Raw genomic sequence first — 25,298 nt, 5'->3', positions numbered from 1 at the left:
TACTGGAGAGTGTCTACTGTGCTTCTTCCCCACCCTGGTGTCTTCTGCCCAAATATGCCTCGGTTCTCACTGTGGTGATCCCATCTGCTTTAGGACATGGGTTTGCAATTCAAAAGACCCTGGCAGCTAAGGCTTGGTGGTCCTGCGATGCAGGCATGGCATCTGCCAGGAGGGTCCTGCCCCATGGGACGGGGCAGAGGAGCATCCGTCTGGGATGCAGAGAGCTCAGCCTCACTGTACTCGTGTTTTGGGCTTGTTGCACGTGCTCATCTGAAGTGTCCACAGCCCCCGGTTTCTTTAAGGTGGCTTTACCCACAAAACGTGCTGTTCTTTGGTAGATCAAAGCTATTTGGAGGCTGCGTGTTGTACAGGTTTTGAATGGATATTGGAGGTGACACTTCTGAATCCTTCGCTTTGCTGCTAGCTTGTTTGTCAGAAAAGGGTATATCAAATTCTCCTCTCGAATGGAGACACCGAGGAGTTATTTCAGGAGATTCGATTGACGCTGAAGTTTCTACAGTGGAGTGCATCTTTGTACCACCTCCAGTGTAGCTGTTTCTCATTTCCAGCCCCTTTTGGTTAACGCTTCAAAGGAATATTGTCTAAGAAATTGCCAAATGTGGTGTGGTTACCAAGTTGCTATTGGAAAAGGAGGAGGAAATTCCCCACTATTGCAAACCAATAAACAGATCGGAGTTGGGAGTATGAATGTGAAAACAATATGTTTCAGCTGGATAATGAAGAGAGATGTTGAATCTCAGCAACTGTTTAGATAACTGTCCTTTGATTTGTTTACCATCTGCTTTTAATTCCGAAAAGGAAAGGCAGTGGTTTGGGACTGGTTTGAGGAGCTTCACAGAAAATGGCTTGTTCACGGTGCCACTAGCCACAGGTGGAAATTCTCAGCCAAATCCCCTGTTGTTGGAGCTGGTTTCCCTGGAAGGATCAGGGCAGCAGGGAGCTTGGTCTCTGGATTGATGGATGGGAGAAACGTGAACGTTAAGGAGTTGGTTTGCCCGCAGGATCTGAAGTTCTGCAAGAGACACGTTTTGCAGAAAACATGTCTCAATGGACTGACAAAGCAGTTTACAAATGTTTTTCCTCCCCCTCTTTTATATTACATTTAACTTGCATAGCTATAGTCATCTTCTGAAAAGTCTTTTTCCTTCCCTGCCCGTGCCCTCTTTTGATGGCAGACCACACAGAAAACAAGCGTGATGCTGTATTTTCAGGGTGGCTCTGGACCGATGGTAGGATGTGATGGATATAAGAGCAGAGGAGTGGGAGGACATATATTAGCACTGACACTTCACTAGTCTGCATGTGCAGCTGGAATCCCTTTTCTCTCAAATTACTGGAAAACAGGCTTAGAGGAGCGTGGAATCATCACAGAATCGTATAGGTTGGAAAAGACCTTTAAGATCATCGAGTCCAACCGTAAACCCAACACTGCCAAGCCCACCACTACACCATGGCCCTAAGCACCTCATCCAAACGGCTTTTAAATACCCCCAGGGATGGTGACTCCACCACTTCCCTGGGCAGCCTCTTCCAATGCTGGACAACCCTTTCGCTGAAGAAATTTTTCCTAATATCCAGTCTAAACCTCCCCTGGCGCAACTTGAGGCTGTTTCCTCTTGTCCTATGGCTTGTTAGTTGGGAGAAGAGATCAGCACCCACCTTGCTACAACCTCCTTTCAGGCTTAGAGGAGCGTAGCTGGGTGGTAGGAGATTTCACGAGCTATTTGAGGCTGCGGTGGAGGAAGGGAAGAGTGGTGGTTAACCCTTGACTTTTCTGTTTGAGTTGTCTCTGTTCCCTTCATACAGTTCCCCATTCACCACTCTGGAGCTGCTCTTCCACTAGTGCCCAGTCAAGGCCAGTTTTTAACACAGAATAGGCTTTATGTGAGAAATTATGATTATCGAATCTGATCTGGCAGTGGGTGCTAGTAACTGAGAAGGTAAAGCGGTTGTCCTTGTCATCTCCGTCCCATAGTGCATGCATGGCCATCATGGTCGTTTGCAGGAGTGGTGGGGTGGGACGTCCACCCTTGGCATCCCCTTGCTCACCTTCTGCAGTGTTGTTGGTGAAATGATTAAGCTGAAATAGTGCATGAAAGCAGGGGGAGGGAATTATCAGTTTACATTGGGAATCAGTTCAGACAAAGCATTCAAACAGCTGAAGTTATAAATACAGATAAGCTTATGGCATCTTGGATTTTGTTCTTTTTTAATAAGCATAAATACATGAGAAAGCTGTAAAGCTTTTAAGTTCACTACAGCTCTTCTGTATAAACACAGGCCCTCTACTCGCACTAATCCTTTATTTCTAAAGCACTGGTTAGGCATTCAGGCTGATAAGCATGTCATCTTAAAAGCTTCGGCGATATATTCCAAGCTGCCTTTAATGGTCCTCATCCACGGTGGCACCTCTGCTTTGCCAGCTCCGGTGCAGCTTGCACGTTGGATGCTCCTGTACGTGGAATTTCCTTCCCTCTACGCCCACCTTTCCCTTCTCTAATAGAACAAGAAGCAGCGTAACCCATTTCCCACCCTTGGTCCTGACTTTGTCATCTCCTTCTAGAAATGAAACCTTCTAGAAATGTTCTTACCACTTTAAGGAATTTGTTTTTTGATAAAGTCTCAGTATTTTTTTCGAGTACTGTACTGAAATAATTAAAGAAGATAAACGTGCATTTAAACTGCTTAAACAGCATTGTATTGTAGTGTGCAGTAACATAGCAGTGACGAAGGTTTTGCTTTACATTTTTTTCCACTCATTAGAGTCCTCAAAATTACCTTTTTACTACTGAATTTTCTTTCTGTAGCTATAGCTACATATTCTTATATTATGCATATATGGATTTATGCTATTCCATGATATATGGAGTTATAACTCCAGTATAATTGTTTTCTTAGTATTAATATGCTTTGTGTTATTTAATTGTCAGCCAGGGATTATAGTAAACACAGTACTTCTGTGTTCATATCCAGTCTGTTTATCTGAGCTTATCTGCATTGTATAAAAATCTCAAATATAATGACGTGAGTAATGGGGGCAGTGAGAGAAGAGCAGTTTTCAAATCTTGAAGTGGCGGTTGTTTCAGAAAGTCGTATTAATTTCTTTTTTCCCCTTCATCATCCCAATATATTTAATCATTAAGACACGACACTCAAGAAGCGTCAGAGAACATTCTAAAATGATTTCGTTGGCTTTACTTTTTAAAGAAACCTATTGAGTCAGCTTCTCAGAAACTTCTAAATTGCTCCTGGATATAACGAGCTCTGCCACAGTTTGGATTCAATAAAGGTGATGAGATACAGATCTGAAATCACAGGGCTGAGGACAGTGACGTTTTTATTAGAGATGTATACCCGTGATGGTGCAGAGCGCTTTGCATCTTCAGCTTACTCTTACTCCCAAGCACGCACTTGACTCAGCATGACCCAGGCCCTTGTGAAACGGTATTTGAAGTGTAATGGAACTGGAATTCCGAATTAATTGAAATCAAGAGAGTTAGGATTTCACAATGTCTAATGTCTTCCCCGTCGTTGTTTTGATGCCAGGACAATAAAGCATCTTTAGAGTTAAAAATGTAAGACAAGGATAATTAAGAGCTGGAAGTCCAGGCATACGAATTAATAGCAAAGTTGTCACTGTTGGACTCTAGTACACCTTCTCTGTGTTAATGTATTAACGAAAATCTTTGAACTCTGTTATTTTATATACAATATCCTTTATATATTTTATTTATGATATCCTTCTCCATTAGTTTTTTTAAATTACATTTTGTTGTGGAAGAAAAAAAGGCAAGAACATCTGTCCCAGACTGCTGGTACTTGTTGTTAAGCACATTTTAATGACGGATAGTAAGAAAGTAAACAGTTTAAAGTACTGTACCACATACTTGTAATCCACTGCACAGCTGTGCAAGTGATCGTGAAGGGTTGAGGCCACCACAGTGTCTGTGCATCGCTTGGTAATAACAGCGTATTTGTGCATCGTTAAGGTTTACTGGGACAGCAGCCTGTTTCACGATGGTACCCGTTACAAACCTATTTGTCATCATTTAATCATCGTCACTGGCTTTGAGTAGAGAGGAAAAAAAGGTAGGAAAGAATTAAAAGTCAGTCTCATGTTCCTAAGATCAAGACTGTTCTTTACAGGAGATCTCAGATTAGGGATTTATTTTTAAAGTGTGGTAGGAGCTGGTTTTGTTGGAACAGGGAACCTGTGACGGCTTAAATTCCACTTTCAAAGATGCATCTTCTTTCCAGCCCGAGGAATTAGCATTTGCACAGCTCTTCAAACCAGTTACTCCCTTCTGTACGAGATCATCTCTCCTAGATTACTCAGAGATAACTTCAAGTATAGTCCTTGGGAAACGTCATGCCATTTCAGCCTTTACAAGGAGCTGACATCAAGCAAGCAAGCGGTTATCACCCTTTGGCATCAGTCTGACAAAATAGTTTGCAAATGACAGGAGACACTTTTTAAGATAACTGTGAGGCTTTGGAAGAAAAGGAACCTGAGCACCGCAGGAGTACTGAGCTGTGTAAATAATTATTTATATGTCGTTTGGCTTGAAACCAAATTTGCCCTAATGAGAGAAACCGAATATTCTGAGAATGTGGATGCTGTTCCAGAAATTAGGGTGTTCGTAGAGTTCACGTTCAGCCGGTGAGGGAGGAATAAAGTTGGATCTAATCTATATCAGGAAGTTATTAAAAATGAATATAAAGTGTACAGTTAAGGCCGTTAATGACTTGAGAGTTTTTGGACATAAATCTAATGATTCCTTTGGCTAGGAGCAAGCTATGGATTAATTTGGCAAAATGTAGTGGGTGGGCACCTGGGGTGCTGGGTTGCGTGTGGATAGAAAAATGCTTCAGGTTTTGGTTTTGGGATTTTCTTTTCTCTCCTTAAAGCACACTTCTGCTTTCAGGATGCAAAACAGGAGCCCTGCTTGCACGTACTGTGGCAGGGATGGCTGAAGCACCCTTGGAAAGTGTCATCTGCTACAGAGCTTTCAGGTTTATTCTCGTAGCAGGATCCTGCGGCAGGTTCAGTGTTCCCCAGAGCTGATGATGGTCAAGCCATGGCAAGGGCGAGATTTTGACTTGATTTCCACTGCCTGAAGCTCCTGAAGTGGTCCAGCTGGGGACTTCTGCCAGCAAAGTGCTATTATGGCTTCACAGCACTTGTGAAATCTCAAAATTGGTTCAAAATTACAACAATTTGCATAAATACCAAAATTGGCAACTCTGGGCTTTGTGTTGCAATGAGGCGGATGAATGAAGAAAAGCCAAAGATGGTGTAGGAGACCTGTGGCAGGTTGAGCATTCATGGACGTATGAGATGGTTGTGGAGACCCGCAGAAGCCTGGCATGGCTCCTAACTTGGGCTCCGTGATGTGCCTCTCCTGTCTCGCAGGAGTATCTTGGGCTTTGGGAACCGGCAGGTTAATTCATCCGTCTTGATCTGTAACAGTAGGAGTAATCTGCAGATGTAACTTTAGTATTAGTGTTGCCTGTTGTTATTGATTGCCTAAACGAACAAATGCAATCAATTTCTCCTTCAGATTTATTTTAAAACATATTTTACACTTTCTGCTTTTCAGTTAAAGCCCTGCAGTTTCATCTAGGACGAGTGAGATCCCTGCAAAACCTGGCACGCGTTCAAAACCTTAGAAGTACAGAAAGCTGTTTATTAAACTTCCTCATGGGTAGATAAGACAACTCGCTTTACTGGAACAAAGTTAATATATTTTTTTTTTTTCGTTGCGGTCTTAGTTGTGTAAAATTATTCTTTCCAAATACAGTGATTGTTTTTCTGACCTTTTAATTTGCAACAGTTAACTGGCAAACAGATTTAGCCCTCTTGCAAAACGGCTTTTCTCTCTGTCTCCTGCAACGCATATTTGGTATTGGGTATAAATCAGGCAGTAGTACATGAAAAAGTAGATAAGGAGGAATACAGGCTTTCCAGATGCCCAAAAATGTGTAGAAGTTCTTAAGCAAAAACAAATTTAAAGGGAACCTGAAAGAGTACTTTCACAGGGGGAAAATGTAGTGAGAATTGGCATTGCCTTGAAACTGGTGCCTGAATGTCCTTACTCCAGGGAGATTAAATATCCCTTTAAAAAATGCAGCATTTGCACTGGCCCAACAGCCTTGGAGTTTGGAGGAGTTGCAAAAAAATATTTGGTGCTGCACGGTACTTGTAAGCAGGCAGAAAAGGAAGGTCCTTGCGGGAGGCTCCCTGCAACTCCTTGTAGCAAAGCTGTTCTTTTTTAATATTACTTTGTAGTCTGCCCTTTTTATATATAGCACGGCAATGAAAAACAAGTAAATAAATTATGGATTTTGTCAACATACAATAAACATTAAATCCCTCCTAGCTCCTTTCCACTTGCTTTTTATAGTTGGGTATAATTTATTAGCTTTGATTACCTAGGCTAAATGGAACAAACTTTTGCAGCGGAAAGACAGGAGAGGATCCTACGGTCACAGCGTGGGCCAAGGTTGGACAAACCCAGCGCTATGTTCACGTTTGTCTTCATGTTGTAGGTCTGGAGCCCACTCATCAAGTGAAGAGAGTAATGCTGTTTCTGGTCCTGGCTCCACGGACCCTTGTTTATGCGTTTTAGTATTAAACAGTCGCCGATAAAATATGTAGAGCCTTAAGTAAAATTAACAAGGGACATATTGAAAGATGCATGTTTCACATGCTAAGTGATGACTGCTTCAAAGGTGCTGTGGTGGCTCGGTCCATCATGGGCTGTGTGAGACCTCGGCTACAAAGTGTTTATGCCCTGTAGGTCCATGACTGAAGATGCAGTAGAAAGCACGTGACTTCAAGGGACTGGAAAATGTCGTAGTAAGCTAAAGATGAAAGGTTTTGGGTGAGATCTAGCTTGGATGAAGGATGACAGGAAGTTGTTTCTTCTGGTCACTGGAATGTCTGAAATGGTTTAGTGGATATATTTTACTCAAAAATATATTAGCAGTTGACCTTGAGCCTAAACACCATGCTAGATTTTAGCTCCCTTCTACTCTCCACTAATTTTTCAACTGATTAGTAGAATTTCAAAGCAGACGCATGGATGGAAAGGCTGATGGGTTCAGCAACACACCAGGCTTTCCTGTGTGTGTTTGAATATGTTTTCATGGGATAAGAAGAACTTTTGATATGCTGAATCTGCTATAGTTAATGCGGGATAGTTTAGGTGGAAGGTGTGTCAGGAGGTCATCTGGTCTGAACCTTGCTCAAAGCAGCTTCAGAGGATATGCTTAACAAGATCGTGGATAACCCACTTCTTGCCTTCAGCTTCGAGTGTTTAAAACCAGGGTCCAATCCATCGAATTGTATGGGGTATTTCTTCTTTCTGCTTTGTTGGGTTGCAGGGAACAACCCAACTTTGATGCTTTGTTGGGGGGAAAAACGTGGATACACCTAAAGCAAATAACTTCAAACCATTCAGTGAAAGTCGTCAATAGTTTGAGCAAAAAATGCTGAATACAGGATTTAGGAAGAAAACAGAAGAGCAAAGGTCACCAGTCAATGCAAGCTTCAGTGAAAGGGCTTGGGGTTTTTTATGTTGGAAATCTCTCAGTGCATATTCCTACTAATTAAAAGGCTTTCTGATGAAAGGGAAAAAAATATCCTGGGCTGTAGATGCATATAATCTATGGATACTTATTTCTTTTATCTGTCCTCCAGATCTCTCTATGTCTTAAACTGAAAGCTTGTGCATAATAGCACTTGTAAAGTGTCTTTTATTAGTGCCTCAAGGTATTGTTTTGGAAAGAAAAGCCAAGATCCAGCTCCTTTAGCTTCTTACTGTGATTTACGGACTATGGGCAGTAGTCTGCAGACAGGTCGTGTAGTAATGATCTGGGAAAGCTTAGCAAAATCTTCATATGGTTGAGGACAAGAAAGCTGGTGGGACCTGGGAGTGCTTGAGGGGATGGAGAGGTTCTGCCAGGGAACTATGTCTGGAAGATCTTTGGTGCTGTCTGAATGAGGTGTGTGTTTCTGTCTGCCTCTCAAACCTGCTTTCTTCTGCTGATGTGGGCTCAGATCATCCAATGTCCCTGGAACAACATTGCCCCACTGCTGCTTGTACGACTTTGCTGCAGTCCGGGAGTGACTCTGGGGCTGCCTGTAGGCTGCTTGTGGTTCAAAAGTCATGGTTTCACCATCTCTGGAACAGGAGAGGTTGTTAATAGTATCTGATACGATCACCTGCACGAGAGGCTGTAGGACCTCCCTGAGTTCAGTTGTATTTGAAAGAATGGGTTGAGCTTCCACGTTCAGGAGTTTTTCATGCACGTGGATGATGCAGTGCTGCTGCCAAAGGGAGCTGCACTGGGGAGCCATGTGTGGTTGGTGGTCCACCATCGCTGAGATCTTTTCCAAAGTACAGTTTCTTCTACTCTTAGGTGAGAATATAAGAATAACATTGGTGGATCTGCACCCTGTTTCTAAAAGCGGAGCCTCCATAAGGACGTGAGAACTGGGCAGACCCTGTACGACACTTTCCCAACTCTCCAGCCTCTGATCGTTCAACACCTCCAGGACTTTCCCAGCTAGAGATGTTGTCCATCTTATTAGTAACCATCGTGGGTGTTTGCTCTGTGACATAGCCATTCTTCCCTTGAGCTCACGCTGATGTTAGCGTGCACCACATCCTGCAGCAAGGAGCTAAACTGCTTGGCTGGGTCGCGTGTGAAGAAACCGCTGTCTCTTGTTTGGTTTTGGACCTGCCACCTGCTACTTTCATTTCTTGCCCCCTTGTTCTTGCACTGAGCAGGCTGCTGCTGCCTTCGTAGGCTGCTGGTGTGTCCCTCCTCTCTTACACCTCATCCGGATTGGGAAGGGTCTCTGCTCCTTTTTGTGTTTGGTGGGAAAGATGTGCAAGGTCTTTGGTGGTAGTCACGTTGGTAAAAGATCCAGATCTCGTGTCCTTTGCTATTTGCAGCTTTCGGAGTCGGTGTGAGTCTGAGTTGCAGTGGCTTTTTCTCATGGCTTGCAGGAGGATGAGTAATGTAGGGCGCAAGAGCTGCTCCTTCTGGGATTTCAGTACTAGCACGTGATTAATGATGATCTAGTTATATTTTATGACTTGTCGCTTGGCCAATTATTAATCTGTTTAATATATTCCATGTTATGTAATGTAAGTCCAGTGACTTGAGAAATCATACTTTACAAAGTTAAATGATTTACCGAACTCTTAAGTATGTTGCATCAGATCTGTTGCAGGTTGCTGCCAATCTTGTAGTCATAATAAAAACACAAACAATTGATTTAAGACCTATGTGTCGATAGACATCAGTTTACTTCCTATAATTCCTAATTAGGTTTTATACCAGCATTTCCCTTGTCTTCCTGGGATGTAAGCTGGACCAGTAGCTTGTTATTAGCCTGGTCATCCTGCTCACGTGCTTGAAATATTAACACAACAGCATGTCCTTCAATGCTCTCAAACCTCCCGAGTTAACGCTTGCGGGAAGCTACGATAAATGGTCCGGAGGGTTTTGTGTCCGGCTCTTTTAAAGCCTCTGGGATGCAGCTGAAGATCTCCTGACTTAAACATGACCAGCTCTGTTAGCTGTTGTTTCACATCTGCCTGCATTGCTGTTTGGAACAGAAAATGTTTCCTGTGGCATGACTATACCATCTGGTTTCTTTCTTAATTAATGAACAGAAATATTTGTTGCATTCTTCTGCCGTTCCTATAATATTGCTGGTGGTTGCTCTGTTTCTGTGCAGTAGTGGTCCTCGGCCATTGCTGGGATTTGCTCTTCCTAGGTCATTTTTATAACCTGATACGCTCAAACCTGTGAGTGTTGTGGCTCCTCTCATTGCATTTTGCTTCTCTTGCTCTTTCATATCACTACATTTCTGATGTATTTTAATATTTAGTTTAGTTTTTCTTCTTTGTTATATATATTTTTTTATTTGATTGTTGCTTTCCTTTTCATGAGAGCCAGGTTGAGATAAGTATATTTATTTTTTTAAAACAGGAACATCTTCCCTTTTTAGTTTGGGGAGTTTAATCGCCCCCAGACACAAACCTCGCCCCGGGAATCTGGAAACATATTCTTAAAGTTTCCCTTATTATTTATGTTTTTCTATTTTTAACGTTCATTCCTTAGCATAATTTCATTTATTTATTGTAGGGGTAGTGAAAGCAGCTGGGACATTTCTGTATTATTTAGAAATTCAAAGACTGTCTCCTACTGGTAAAAAGCAACTTTCAGCCTGGAAGCCTGAGCAATGCAGAAGTTTGTGCACCTTTTGTGTTCATTTATGTGCACGCGTGTATAAAAACGGATGCTTAACAAGGCAGGCATCCTGTCTCCCGTCGGGATGTGCTCTAGTCGTACCTCTCTGTTCGGATGTGGATCCATAAGCTTCTGGAGCTGTTCTTTGCCAGTGCCTTGGAGACGATGCTGCCGTGTGAGTTTTCCTCCCTCCTTTTGCCTGCTTGATTTTTCTTGAATAAATTGCGACGAGTGACTTATAAAAGTCTTGTGTTGCTAATGATGGGTGTGTTATTAAGACAGTATTCTAATGACTGTGTCCATGTAAGTAATTTCTTTTGTAATAGCAGGACCGGCGATGGGGACAAGCAGTTTTTGAACTAATGACGGTACTCCCCTCACCTATCTTTAGATACTCGGATTTAGAGGTATCAATTTAACCCAGTAAACCTAATAACCCTGTGAGAGGGAGAGAGAAAGAAAGAAAATAGACACATCCTGGAAGTAATTTAACGTGTCCTCCTAACTTGGTGGTTCCTTAGGGACCAAACCTGAAGCGCTGAAGCAGCAGCCGGCCTTTGGGGCTGGTTGGGCTGCCGGGCACCTGCAGACATCTCCATCCAGCATCTCCAAGGGGAGATTTGTGGACCTGTTTATTGACTGCAGAGGGACCCTGGAATTACCAGCTCTGGTTTCCAACCAGCTCTTAGGTGTCTAAGGTTGATTAAGATGAATCGCATCCTATAGCTACTACAAATAAAAGTTCAAAAGCAATATTGGGACTTCTGTCTCGCGGCATTTGATGGGGTGGGTAGCAAGCTTGGCTATAGAAACTGCAATGTGTGGAGTGGCTTGGAAGAAAGGTTATGAAGCTCATCTCAGTGTTTCCATGGTGGTTTTTTTTAAAATTAATTACTTTTTCATTAGAATTCAGGCAGCACATCACAATATGAAGAGCCCTATTTTATGAACTTAAATTTTTCAACCAAGCAAGGTCTTTGCAAGCCACAGATTAGTTGACATACTAGCAAGTTGACTTAAAGGAGAACGAATAGCTGAAGAAAATGGACGTACTGCAGTCTTGGTATCTTTTTACGGCATACGTGCTTCGGGAGAGAAATAATTATGCTCATCTCAGGTTCAGAGGCTACCTGGCTTATCGACGGCGATACAGAAAGTCTGCGGAAAAGGAGGAACTGGAGAAATCCCCCTGATCCGGTTCTAGCTTAATGCTTAGTAACAACAGCAATTTACTATCCGTGCCTTTGTGAGGCAGGGAAGAATCTCATTACCTTTGAGTTTTATGAGTTCGGCGGTGGTCTGCAGCCTGTTGGCTGTAAACACCAACTGTAATTTTCTGGTGCTAGTTTTTATCTCCCGTGTTGCGTAGATGCTGTCTCGCTATGGCAGATTTGCTACTAGATCTGTGCTGTGTTTTTCTGGAGGGTAATCTTTATTTCTTAGGAGTGGCACTGGCAAAGAGGGAGGGGAAAATTTAAAAAAAACATATCGGTTGGAGTATTAAGCTTTCATTTACTTTATTTCCCCAAGTAGCTTAAAGCTTGAGGAACCTTGATGAGTTCTTTTCCAATGAAATTAAAAAAATACCTTGCAATTGATAGTATTGAGAAGGTCAGCAAGCTATTAATGATGCTGCTTTGAATTAATACTTGACCTCGACTTTGCTGTTTTTCTACTTAAAACACTGAAAATTGCATTGTGTGAATAATAATTCAGAAAGAGAAATGAAAGGTAATGCAAACGAACTGTCTTTTCCTCTGCAGGACTCAGTAATTGATGCTGGTCGCCTCTCAGAAGAATTCATGTGAAGACTGCCCATGGAAGGTCGATGCCTGCGTTTGCTGAGGCTCTAGGATTCTGTTGTTTTGCTGTTTAATTAACTGAAGAATCCAGTTTTTCCCATGAACCATCTTTCACCTCGGGAAGATAGAGGTAAGGTTGCAGGTCTCTCCCTCTTCTTTTCTCTGGCAGAAAATGTTTAAACCTGTCATGGAGGTGGTTTTTGCTGGAGCACCTCTTCATGCAGAATTAATTGCTGAGACTGCTGAAAGCAAAAGTCACTGTTTTTCTCTGTCCTTGGCATCCTTTGGATTGTTGTCCGTACAGGAGATGTGCAGTCAGTCTGCATTGCATTCGTAGCTACGAGAGTTGCTTTAGAAGCTCATAAAGATGAAATTATTGCCTGAATCAACTGTGCTTTCTCAATATGTTTTGCAAAATTGAATAGCTGATTGCTGCAGTGGCAGAATGGTATGCAAAGGATTTGTGCTAAAGAATAATATGTGGTTTTGGTAAGTCAGTGTTATGCTGTAGGCTGGCTCGCAGTGTTGATCAGGTGAATTGAGTCCATAACTAGAGAATTTTAAAAGTCACAAACTTGGGAAATCAGAATGTTTTATGGCAAGAGCTACTACAACTTCCAGAGCAAGAAGTGTGCACTCAGCATCCTTGTAGCTCTTAGTAGCTGATGCATGTAACAACTTGAACACTTTTGTGGTTTGCCCGCAGCCGGCAATATCTTAAAGGAAAATTGTTGTAATGGAGTGGTAACTCGGAAAGACAGTAGAATATATTTAGAAATGAACAAAATGGTAAACCAAGTAGCAGTTGGATGATGTGTTGGCTGCAGCTACTGTATGGCTGTGGGATTTGCAACCTCTCTCCATCAAGACTGGGAGTGCTTACTGCTGTGGACCGTGAGTACGCAGGAGAGGGGAGGACCTGTACCCCTGCTAATTTCCCTGGAAAACCAGCTTCTAGCTGACATGCCGTAAGGCAAAAATTACATATATCACTACAGCAGCTGATGAAATTTTATATTGCTTGTATCACAATTTCCTGTCTGAGATAGCTGGTGTTGCAAGAAACTTTTGTGTTGGAGCTGGTTTTGGCTGGAGCGCAGTGGAAAATGGGATATTTCCTTCTGGACTGAGCATGGCTTGCTCCTATGCTCCTCTTCAGTGCAGTGTAAATACTAGTCCCAGTAAGGTACTGGTGATGATGTCCTCCGCAGGCTGCTTTGGCCGCCTGGTTTCTGTCCTTGAGTTGGCTGCTTCCCTAAACTGTGGTGGGATGATCGCTGCAGCAGGGACTGCGGTGGCTTGGAGATGTCAGTGCCACGTTCTAGATGTCCTTCCCTGATCGGTTTGGTGGCTGGACGGCAGATAATCGGTTGCCCAAGATGGGGCACAGGGGTAGTGGTGGCTGGGAGCTGTTCCCCCTTGCCCTGCTGCGTCTGGCTGTCTAGTGTTTGACTTGCGTTTTTGGGCAAGGCTCTTTGCTCTCTGCCTCGGTGTCTTCCATTTGTAGCACAAATGATGGTGGTAATTAGGCATGGTTGTAAAATTTGGAAATAATATCACTTCTGTATTGCTGTGTGCTGTCCTGATCTGTTAGCTCAGAGTCGCCTGGGCAGAGAGGAGCTGGGGGGCTGCCCGTGAGTGGTAAGAAACCAGCAGAGCCCCAGTCCAGTGCTGGAAGTGCTGCTGAGAGTTAATTATTAAACTGTGCTTTGCCCGATAAATGCACAGTTGGATTCAGGATTTTTTACTGCAAAAAGATCACTTTTCCCTCTGGACAGAACAGCGACTTTTTGATTGGAAGCGGGTAAGCCGTATCACACACAAACAAAAAATCTTAGCTCCTGCGACTCTTAAGATGTCTTTATTTTTCTCTCCGGTATCTGACCAGATTCAGCTTTTGAAGAGGTGACCTCGCAGGGTGGTGGTGGGCTCTCCCCGCTGCCGACCTCCTGCTTTCCAGGCGCTGACTGATACCTGCCCAGGCTGGGAGCTTGCAGACCAATGGCCTCGGGCTGTAGCATGGGCTGTACACAGCTTTATCTTCTTAATTTTCTCCCTCCCCGCCCCCCCTCTCCAAAGCAATCAGTATAAATCACGAGCCTGGCAGTGGCCAGGCTTTACCTGAGACATCTCTTAACGTCAGGCAGCTTGACGGATGCAGCCCAGGCAAGTAAAGGGTTAAATTCTTAACTATGAAATTCAATATCATCGTGAGGAGGAAGAGTGAGTTCTAGATTAATTTTAAGGGTGAGGTGCCTCCTCGGCTGCTCTGGATTTCCCCTAATTTAGGGGACTGATAGGCTAGCCCCTGCAGTGAGCCGGGGGGAGCCCTGCCTTCGTCCCACCTGGCACCTCCCAGCCTTTCCTTATTTTTTTTTTTCTCCCCACCTGTCTTATCAAATTTCATTCTTTCCTCTAGCAAATGGACTTTTTGGCTTGCATGAAATCCGTTTGCTGTGATTGAGTTCCCATCCCCTTTATCCTGCGATGGGGCTTTGAGATGAAAAAATGTAAATGCAGTCACTGAGACGCTCCCTCCCCCACCCTAGCCGTAGGTCTTTACTGAGCCAAAACTCCTTCTTTATTCCTTAATGATCATATTCCTTCCACTTTAAATAGATTTCCTGCTGCTAACAGCATTTTCAAGTGTTGCAACACTTTATAAATGGTATCTCGTGAGAGGTATTTACTGTAGGTGAGTTTCCTTGAAGTCGTAACCTCTGCCTTGCCGTTCCCTTTTCCCGGGGGCTGCTGGCGGGGCAGGAAGGACACAGATGACGGGCTTGGCAGTCACCGTACTTCTAAATCATCTGTTCTTCTACCTCTTTTGTTAGTTTTAGAGAGGGATGTTGTTTCAGCCATGTATTTGAAATGGAGTCCTGCTGATCAAGACAAAGATGTACCCAGCACTTTTGGGGACTTAGGAAGAAGAAATCCCAGGCTTGTCTCGCCACGTATGAATTAAAGCTATTGGAGTGCTCCTGAAGCCTTGCTTTTAAAAAGCAAAGAGCACAGCCAAACCAGGAACTCCCGCCATGCCCACTGGAAAAGGCCCTCTAGGTTGCCTGGTAGAGAATGGACAGGACTCCGCTCTGGTGAGACCCCGCCTGGAGTACTGCATTCAGTTCTGGGGTCCCCAACGTAAGAAGGACATGGACCTGTTGGAGCGACTCCAGAGGAGGGCCATGAAGATGATCAGAGGGCTGGAGCACCTCTCCTATGAAGACAGGCTGGGAGGGTTGGGGTTGTTCAGCCTGGAGAAGAGAAGGCTCCGGGGAGACCTTATAGCAGCCTTCCAGTACCTGAAGGGGCCTACAGGAAAGCTGGAGAGGGCCTTTTTACAAGGGCAGGTAGCGGTAGGACAAGGGGTAATGGCTTTAAACTGAAAGAGGGTAGATTTAGATTAGACCTAAGGAATTCTTCACTATGAGGGTGCTGAGGCACTGGCACAGGTTGCCCAGAGAAGTCATGGATGCCCCATCCCTGCAAGTGTTCAAGGCCAGGCTGGACAGGGCTTTGAGCAACCTGGTCTGGTTGAAGGTGTCCCTGCCCATGGCAGGGGGGTTGGAACTAGATGATCTTTAAGGTCCCTTCCAACCCAAACCATTCTGTGATTCTGTGATTCTATGACAACCGCCATGGACCACGTGCAGGGAGAGGCCTGAAGCTTCTGCCGCTTTGCAGAGGACACCTGCCAGGAATATTGCATCTTCACGTCGGGCTTCTTGTACTTCTGCTGGCCAGCCTGCAGCCACAATAACAGGAGATGTTTTTCTCTCTTTAGGTTGCCAGATACAAATGCTGAAGAGTTGGGTATTTTTTGTTTTTTGGGGTTTGTTTTATTTTTTTAGAAGAAAAGTTAGAATTAGCACGTGGAGGCCCCCAACACATTTCTTTTCATATTTGTCATGAAGGTGTTATAGCCAGCTGTCACTAGCAAAAAAGTTTCTATTAAAAGCACTCACCCTGTTGAAGGTGTTCAAGTCTCAACTGGGTCTCCCCCCGTTTTGTTTTTATTTGGTCATTTGATTCTGCTGCAGTCCTTGTTTGCATAATGTTGAAATACTTCTTTCTGTTAGATGTTTATATGTTAGACACACCTGCACGATGCTGAAGACAAAAGTTTCAAGCATATGTTGAGAAGAAAACAGTTGATGGGATTTCAGATGTCTGCTAGTGACTTTGGCTCTTCTGTGCGAAATTAAGGAAGAACTGTTTTCATACAGGAGCTGGTTGTAGTTTCACATCTGAGAACTCTTTCTGTTCCTTTTTTCTAAAAATGCCATTAGATACTCTTGTTTTCACACATAAATCCTATAGTTGGGCAGTCAGATTGGGTGCTTTGTTTATACAGAAACTATTTGAGACAGACACCTCCTCCATTAAGTAGAACTTTCGGTGCTTAGCTCTTTCAAAAAATTAAAATGTCTAAGGAAGGATTTGGTCATCTTCCATTAAACGTTGTTTGCCCGGGAGCTTTGATTAGATCTGTTCTGACTACTTTGTTTTAATATCCAGCTTGTGGTTTTGCTTATTTTTTGGAACAAACCACTTCATCCATTTGCCTTACTCCTAGAAATTTTAAGCAAATGCACCTTTTTCTTAGGCTTTCACATTTCTACGCAAATCCAGTCTAATTCTTTGGCCACGACCAGACACCAGCTGCAGAAACCCTGCCAAGGTCTGAGATGTCATTGGCCCTCCACTGTTGGTCGCAACCTACATGGCAAAGCTGGTGGCTTCCATGATTTCATCCAACAGCACGATTCTTGCGAACGCTCCTCATCTGCAGCGCTGCCGAGTCCTCCAGGCTGGGCTGAGCCCTCTCCAGCAGCTTTTCAACCCAAGCTTCTTGAGAAATGCTCACATGAACTCTTCAGCTGTGAGTGTGAGATCCTCTTCACAGACAGCCCGGGAATGGGAATATCTTAATCTGCTGCAGCCATTTCTGCAGTGATCAGTTTAGCATCACCTTTTGTGTACGGCTACAGCATTAATGCAGGTTGTAACCCCCTCTTCTGGGTCTGTGGTGGTTCGTTGAACAATGGAAGCTTAATTCATCATTGTCTCCAGCCCCACCATGTAGGTAGCTCTTGCTGTGCCGAGGAGACGAGGTGGAAACGTGTTTGTGTCTTGGCTGAGCAGGATTGTAATCAGCATCCAACAGGACAGTAAATGATGCTGGATATGTTAATGGCTTTTTAGTCTGCTGGGTTCTCTGCTGCCCTCGAGGAATTTCTACTTCCTGGGCCACAAAGATGATGTATCGTTTAATTGAAAACCACACTCAAGTGAGTCCGTCAGTTTTCGGGATTTAACGATTTGCTGTTCTTTGTCTAATGTGGTATTTGCTGTACAAGCCCTTCCTGTGGATGTAAGGTTATAAATCGGTGCCTATTTACTTTCTTTCATTGTTTTAGCTATTTTGGTACCTCTTTGTCAGTTTGTATTAGCTACTGCTCTGACCTTCTGAAGGGCACCTCTTCGGTGTCGGGCTTCCCGTTGGCTGTCAGCTCTTTGGAGGTGAGACACCAGCGATTGCTGATTCTCCCAGCAAGACGCGGCTGTGGTCGCTGCCTCCGTAAGCCAGAGAAGTATGAGAAATTCTGCCTTTTTTTTGTTCACAGAAGGTGATCCAGAGGTTGGCAGGATTGAAGTCATAGAATCACAGAATGGTTTAGGTCAGAAGAAACCTTTAAAGATCATCTAGTCCAACCCCCCTGCTGTGGGCAAGGACATCTTTCACTAGATCAGATTGCTCAAAGCCCCATCCAACCTGACCTTGAACACTTCCAGTGATGTGTGGGGTATCCACAACTTCTTTGGGCAACCTGCTCCAGTGTCTCACCACCCTTATGGTAAAAAATGTCTTCGTTATGTCCAATCTAAACCTGCCCTCTTTCACTTAAAACTGTTGCCCCTTGTCCTGTTGCTACAGGCCCTGGTAAAGTCTCTCTCCATCTTTCTTACAAGCCCCCTTTAAGTTCCAAAAGGCCGCAATAAGGTCTCCCCACAGCCTTCTCTCCTCCAGGCTGAACAACCCCAGCTCTCTCAGCCCTTCCTCACAGCAGAGGTGCTCCAGCCCTCTGACCATTTTCGTGGCCTCCTCTGGACCCGCTCCAGCAGGTCCATGTCTTTCCTGTGCTGAGGACCCCAGAGCTGGACGCAGCACTGCAGGGGGGGTCTGACCAGAGCGGAGTCGAGGGGCAGAATCCCCTCCCTCGCCCTGCTGGCCACGCTGCGGGTGATGCAGCCCAGGACACGGTTGGCCTTCTGGGCTGCGAGCGCACATTGCTGGCTCACGTCCAATTTTTCACCCACCAGTACCCCCAAGTCCTTTTCCACAGGGCTGCTCTCAATCCCTTCATCCCCCATCTGTATTGATATTGGGGATTGCCCCAACCCATGTGCAGGACCTTGCATTTGGCCTTATTGAGGTTCACATGTGGCCACTTCTTGAGCTCATCAAGGTCCCTCTGGATGGCATCTCTTCCCTCAAGCGTGTCAACTGCACCACTCAGCTTGGTGTGATCTGCAAACTTGCTGAGGGTGCACGCAATCCCATCATCTAGGTCACTGATGAAGATATTAAACAGTACTGGTCCCAATACGGACCCCTGAGGGACACCACTTGTGACTGATCTCCATTTGGACATTGAGCCATTTGTACAAAGCACGGTTCTGTTTACTCAGTGTGGAAGCATTTAAGGAAAAAAATCATCATAAAGTAATAAAAATGGAGGTGAGCATTTGCCTTGCTAGGCAGTGACACATCTTCATGGGCATCGCCACCCTGGCTGTGTTCGTGGGGTGATAGCTATCCATTCTGGAGGGGTTTCTTCCTCCTCCCATGAGGTTTTGTCTTCTGTCTGAAGCCTCTTAGACGGGGTGAAGCCAGCGGGGAGTAGAGCTGGAGGCAGTGAGTGAGTTTAACCCTGAAAGAGGCAGGTTCTGCTCCTGGACGGTTGCAGTCATCGCTCCCCCTAGCCTTCTGCAGACGTGCTCTTCACAGCAGCTTCTGGGGAAAACATGGCACGGCATGATATCTGAAAAGGAGGTCCTTTTATCTTCTAAAAATAACAAACCTGCTTAGAACTGTTTGTTTCCCTACTTTTGATCTTATCTTTGAAAGAGGAAAATTTTAGATGGGTTAAACCCTTAGTGAGGACTATTTGTGCTTTTAGTTAGAGAAGTTTTTTTTATCTTCCAGTCATCACTAAAAACATTTTTTAGAGCTGATGGGAGTTGTGTAAGCACTTGTCAATAGCTCAGGAGAGTGGTAAGATCTGTTTCTGGTAAACTTTCAAGAGATAAACATGAAACCCCAAAGCTACCGCTTGGCTGACAAAAAGTGAGAAGAATTTTTCTGGTGGTTTTTTACTTCCGTGCTGAGTTGTTGGTGAATACCTTTCACCGGCGCCGGGGAGGTTTTGCTAAGTACGTGGCTCTGTTTGCTTCTCAGAAAGAAAACTATCCATACCTAGTTCTTGTGGTTTGGAGATGAAGGTAGACGCGTTAAAACACACGTGCACATGCCTGCTGCCATCAGGAAAGGACCGAAATTTAAAGTATTTCCTGGCAGTTTTGTCTGAATACTGGTTTAAATTATTATTTACTGTTTAGTCACTCTTGTGAGCGGGAGACAGCGGCATCATCTACAATTGTACTTTCCAAGAACCAGAAATACTGGTAAATAATTTTCATTACAAGCAAGTTTTAGGAGCGCAACACCCGTGAAATCCTGATGATTTGGAATGCAGATCTTAATTTTGCTCATCCTCGATCATCATTCCTCCATGGCATCCTGTCCTCGTCTTCCCTGATGTGCCGACATCTCAAAGCACCTCAAAATGATGCTTAAAACTTCAGAGTACGTTGCTGATAAGAATTATCAACTCGGGGTGAAATCTAATATCTGCAGAGAAATTGTCTGCATCGTCCGATGCCCCGCTGGAGCGGGATGGAGGGGCTGCAGAGAGAGGCTCTGCCTGCGTCTGGGGCATTAGGGTAGCTAATACACAGGGAACTCTTGTCTCTCTGAGGTGAAAAGGGAAGTGATGTTTTTCCATAAAACCAGTTTTTCCCCCCTATATATTTATAACACTTGCTCTCCTCCTTGATTTTACTTACCTCTTGGAGTTGCGAGTTAGGAGAGTGCTAGCTGTTGCAAAGATGACGAGGCCGTAGAAATACACAGCAAAAAATATGTAGGAATATATAGTAAATTCTTCATAGATGCTTTTTTTCCTTTTATTTTCGTAAAGACCTTAGACTCCCCTTGCAGATTTCGGAGAAGTCTCGTGAGGTTAATAAAGCCTTAGCTTTAATGTGCTTTCCCTCCCCACCCCTGCTTCCTCTACCTTGTTGTCCTGGAGTTTCTTTATACAATGAAAGGCATACATTTGTTTAATGGAGCTGTCATGAATCCCAGCTACAGATGAACTGCGGAATGTATATTAAAATATATTTGGCGAAGTTAAAATGAAATTCAAAATCAAAGGAAAATTGCCCCGTTGCTTGTTACAGTTCATATCAAAATGTCACCTGGGAGAAAGCATATTCCTTTTAGAAGCGTGAATGGGTTGTTAAGAAGGGACCAATTTTATCTGTAGGGAAATTCTCTACTGTCTTAAGCCCAAGTGTGAAGAGGGAAAGGCAAACTAATTAGCAAATTTTAATAACAAAGTAACGGAATATCAGATGGATGGTATGTCTTTTAGCATTGGATTTATACAGCTGAGCAGTTTCCACGTATCTCTGAATGTGTAGCAAATGAAGGGAAAATCTTTTATTAAGATACTGGAATAAAATTCTGATTTAAGCAGCCTTAAATTTACTGCAACCATAATAGTAAATAGTCCAGAGATGGAAAATAAGTGAAACTTCATACTTTAAGTGGAAGGTTTAACAAAAAAACCTTCAACAAACACTCCTAAAGAAATGCAGTAAAAATCTGAATGGGCCATTCAGACCCCATAATTACACAAATGAAAGAACCACAAAGGAAATGGATGTTCTTGTGCAAGGAAAGGTCATCTCAGATCTTGACAAACGTTAAAGCAAAACTCAGTGGTGTTACTGACAGTTTATTGTACGAGAGCTGTGAAGAGGGAGCTCTGCTCAGTGGAGCTGGAACAAGGGCAGCTCAGGTGGATACAGGGAGAAACTTCTTCACCACGAGGCCAGATCCCCAAGCTGACCCAGAGCAGGTGGGACCAGAGACATCCCGAGGCTCAGCCTCAATTTCCCTGTGATTCTACAAAATATTTAGCATTTCAGTACACAGTATTTGTAAAACAGACATGCAGCTCTTGGGAACTGATGAACAACGAAGATAGGAGTTTGCTAAAATTTATAGGAAATACAGTCCAGATCCATGAATGACTATTGCCAAGGCCTGGAGAAACCCCGTAGGGAGCAGGGCAAGGTAGTGCTAGTGGTCATGTAAGTGGTCAGCAGTTGAGTTTAATGACATTGCTTTCTAGTAGAAATCCCTTCCTCTTTACTGCACCATAAGGGAGCATATGGCTTTACTGCGTGTTTCTCACTGGCAGCCAATTTTAAGCTATTTAGAAATTTGAGGACATTTAAAGTTGGTTGTGTCGCAGCTTCTGCCTCGCACGGCGCCGAGTGAAGCTCTGCTCACGCATCTGCAGTGTAAAATGCTCATTAGGGTTTTCATACGTCTTTGTAGCTTCAGAGCATTAATATTTCTCCCTGCTTTGATCCCTGCAGAAGAGAGGGAAGCGAAGCCGCCGAATGTTGCTGACTCTCATCTCGCTTGAATGGGAGACTCCTCCAAATTTCTTACATTTGTTGTCTCCTCGCATTCTGCAGTCTCATCTTTAATCCCTCTCTCCTGTATCTTTAATTCATGAAAGTAAGTAATTAGAGACCCAAGCACATGTCAGAGTGATGATATACAGATACAGCTGCAGCGGTTTTTTTCTTAAATATAATAGTACAATGTCACAAATGAGCTCCCTTTGCTCTATATTTCTCCGGACTCCATCTATCTTTAGATGGAAAATACAGCTGCACAGCAGTCTCCTGACTGATGTAAAAATGGGGAGGAAGCTTTTCCACTTTGTGTAAGCATATTATTTATGAATATACCATGAAGAATGGCATTGCTGCACAACGCAATGGTAATCCCATCACATCCTTATTTCTCTGGCAGATGAAAATACTTCATTACAATTAGATGGTGTTTGCTTGTTGTTTCCTGAGAGGGTCTGCAGTTAAACTCTAGACCTTTTCCACCCTGCCATTATTAATGTGAGTGTTGATAACGATGTATTTCATCAGTCGTCTACTTGTACACTAGGTCCGGGTTTGGGATGCTGCAGTGGTCTTTGAAAATGATGGAGTAATAATGGATGAATGACAGGGTAGAAGCAATCTAGCAACTATTTTGCATGTTAAATATGAAGGACAGATAAATTTTACAGCTGTTAGCAATGATTAGAGCATTTGCAGACAAGTAGATAAGCCATTAAAAAAATAAAATCACTCCATATACCACTTACCCATCTATTGTCAACACCGTGACTGTACATGGGGTAAATAATTTCAGTAAGTACTGAAATCTTATTAAAATTTTTAATTAACTCATCAGCCGACTAATAAATATTTCATGACAGCTAACTAAATGTCTGCTCTAATGTGTAAGAACGGCATCCTCCTCAACAGGAGACCTGGTGAAAGCCATTTGTCTTGTTCATGAGCATTACAGGTGGTTGCAATGAACTTTCCTTTCCAGTGTGGTGGGGTGTCCACCTCTGACATGTTCTCATTTCAAAGCTGTGGTTTTAAAGAGAAGAATAAAAATTAAAAGTATACATAACAGCCTAATTCTTTGTCGTTCCTAAGAGTAATTTAGTGAAGGAAAGGACTGGTTGCCTTGACGCAAGGATAGGGGGGTGAGACTCATCGATTAAATTATCCGTTTGCTCTTTGAGATTTGGTTTTGGTGGTGCAGCGTTTCTCCAAAATAATAGGTCGGTATTTCCCTCCTTCTGTGTGAGAGATCTTTTCGCAGGTGCATACTCATATTGCCATACTCTCCATCAGAGGACGGGTGTCACCCTCCAGCTGGACCGCCCAGGGTGGCATCGCCCTTTGCTGGGGCAGCTGTCGTGTCCTTCCCTGGTGCCTTCAACACCGTCCCCTAGAGCAAGGGGAGGAATAGCCTTTCTTTCTTATGAAAAGAGCCCCCAAGGCCAAACATTTTAAATATTAATTCAATTAATGTGATTCAGCTGTGATTACCCAGGTGTCACATAGCTGCCATCTTCTCAAGGCAGCATCTCCAGCCCCAGCCTTCCCTGCGCTGCAGCAGCTAGCGAGTGCCGTGCCACAGCTGAGTCTTTTCATCGCTTTGTTTTCACAGGCTTTAATTACGGAGGGGAAAATAAAACTGTTACTTATATCATAGTGTGGTGGCGTGGGTATAAAATAAGCCGTATCCTTGCACCAGTGTGAACTTCACACTGAAGTGCTGGAGCCGTCTTTTTTGCCTGTATTGTTTGTGCAGCTGCAGGAATTGCATGCACATCTGTTTTGCGGTCCTGAAATTTAGCCCCATGCACATTTACAGATCATTGTGAACTGGCAATTTTTTTTCCTCTTTCTTAATGGTTTAATAAATACCAGGGGGTTTTTGTTGGTGTTTTCTTTTTTTTTTTTTTTACATTGAGTTTCATCTTCCCTTTTCAAACAAAATGTTGCTGGCAGCTTCAGCACGTTGCTGCAGAAATGTTTTTGCAATGCTGACTTTACAGTTGCACAGAGGATGTGTTTGTTATGTGCACAAGTCTTGTTACGTAAACTGGCCTTCAATTTTTCCAGTTTGTGCGGGAAGATATTTTGTCTTCTACCAAATTCCAGGGATTTCTAGCCAGTCAGGTTGTGTGTGTGTCGTCCCCGTGTCCCCCCCCCCCCCTTTTATTTCCCAGCTGAAGTTTTCTTTAAAACATTGGGTCTTCTGCTTGCATTTCTTGCACTTCTGGGAACCGTTGAATTCATTAGCGATGATTTCTAATTCATCGGACAAAGCAAGAAGTTATTTTCTCTGGAGCAGTGAAGAATGTAGGGGGAGAATTCAACAAAAGTGACACTGGGTTACTTATAGCTCACAGCCCTTTGTCACCTCGGTGGGATCCTGTGTCTTTCAAAGGATGTCCTACTTTTCAGAAACGTTATGTGGAGCAGCCCAGCCATTTTGCTGTATTTTCTCAGGCACTTGCCTATTTTTGTATTGTAGAAACAGTTTTAAGGAGTGCTGAGTAGCATTGGTAAAGGATTTTAATGCGGTTGCTTGTCTGCAATGCTTTGTGAAATGGCTTGAGCATCTCTTGCCCTCCATTTTAACAGACCAGATACTTGTGGATCTCTTCCGCTATTAATATCTGTGATTTAATAGCATCATTTTGGACTTAATTCGGCAGTACTTTCCTCCTGAAACTCTCCAAGGGCTATGCATTTTAATTAGTTTAGCCTCACATTCCCTCCACAAGGGAGCTGGACTCCCCTGACCCCCTCCTGGTTTTCCCCTTGCCTCCGTGCATTTGCCGACGTGCGCTCGCACTCCGACTCTTTACAAGAGACTCATTTTGCCTTGATCGAGGCACATTTACACCCATTTCTGTGGTGTGAGCTTGCCCTTTTCCCCCATTTAAATAAACTTGATCACCACGCTGACTGTTTGTAACACAGCCACTGTATTTAGGGCAGGAGATGTACCCAGTGCATAAGTTTCCCGCGGTTTCTGGAAGCAAGGGTACGGTTTGTGGTGCTGCCCCATCCCATTTCTTCATTCTTAGGACTTAATTACAAATCTCTCCATCTTTTTTTTTTTTTTTAATGCCTTACCTCTTTTTCTGCTGTTTGTTTTATTAATGCTCATTGGTTTTTTGCAAACCCAAGGATTAGCAGCCGGGGAGGCAGGTTGCGTCCGTGCCTGCAGCACTTGCGCTTGCAGAGGATGCGGGTCCGGTCCTGCTGCCTGGCACCGGGCAAAGCGGGTGCAAAATGCCGTCGGTTTAGCTTTAGCTAAGCTTAGCTTTAGCTTTAGCTTAGCAGAGGGCACTCTCTGCACTTCAGCCTGTGGCGTTTTTATCCTGTCGGTCATTCTCATGCACGTGAAACAAAACAGCTCGTGGCCTTTCCATGTAACTTGGAGGTGATGTGGAGGAAAGTGGTACA

The 25,298-nt window shown here is 43.8% G+C and overlaps 1 protein-coding gene across 4 annotated transcripts in view; it reads left to right on the top strand.

Moving 5' to 3' along the window:
* The window catches only part of NCOA1 (nuclear receptor coactivator 1), a 184,189-nt gene that overhangs the window by 42,045 nt on the left and 116,846 nt on the right, over nt 1-25,298 (top strand). For all 4 annotated transcript variants that reach the window (XM_072858206.1, XM_072858205.1, XM_072858207.1 and 1 more), the window contains exon 2: nt 12,054-12,222. The gene's annotated coding sequence lies outside the window, so the exon portion shown is untranslated. The remainder of the gene's footprint in view (nt 1-12,053; nt 12,223-25,298) is intronic.

This window comes from Ciconia boyciana, chromosome 3, assembly GCF_034638445.1.
Source record: "Ciconia boyciana chromosome 3, ASM3463844v1, whole genome shotgun sequence".
Classification (NCBI taxonomy): domain Eukaryota; kingdom Metazoa; phylum Chordata; class Aves; order Ciconiiformes; family Ciconiidae; genus Ciconia; species Ciconia boyciana.
Note: the sequence above shows the minus strand (reverse complement) of the source record. Positions and strands in the feature narration are given on the sequence as shown.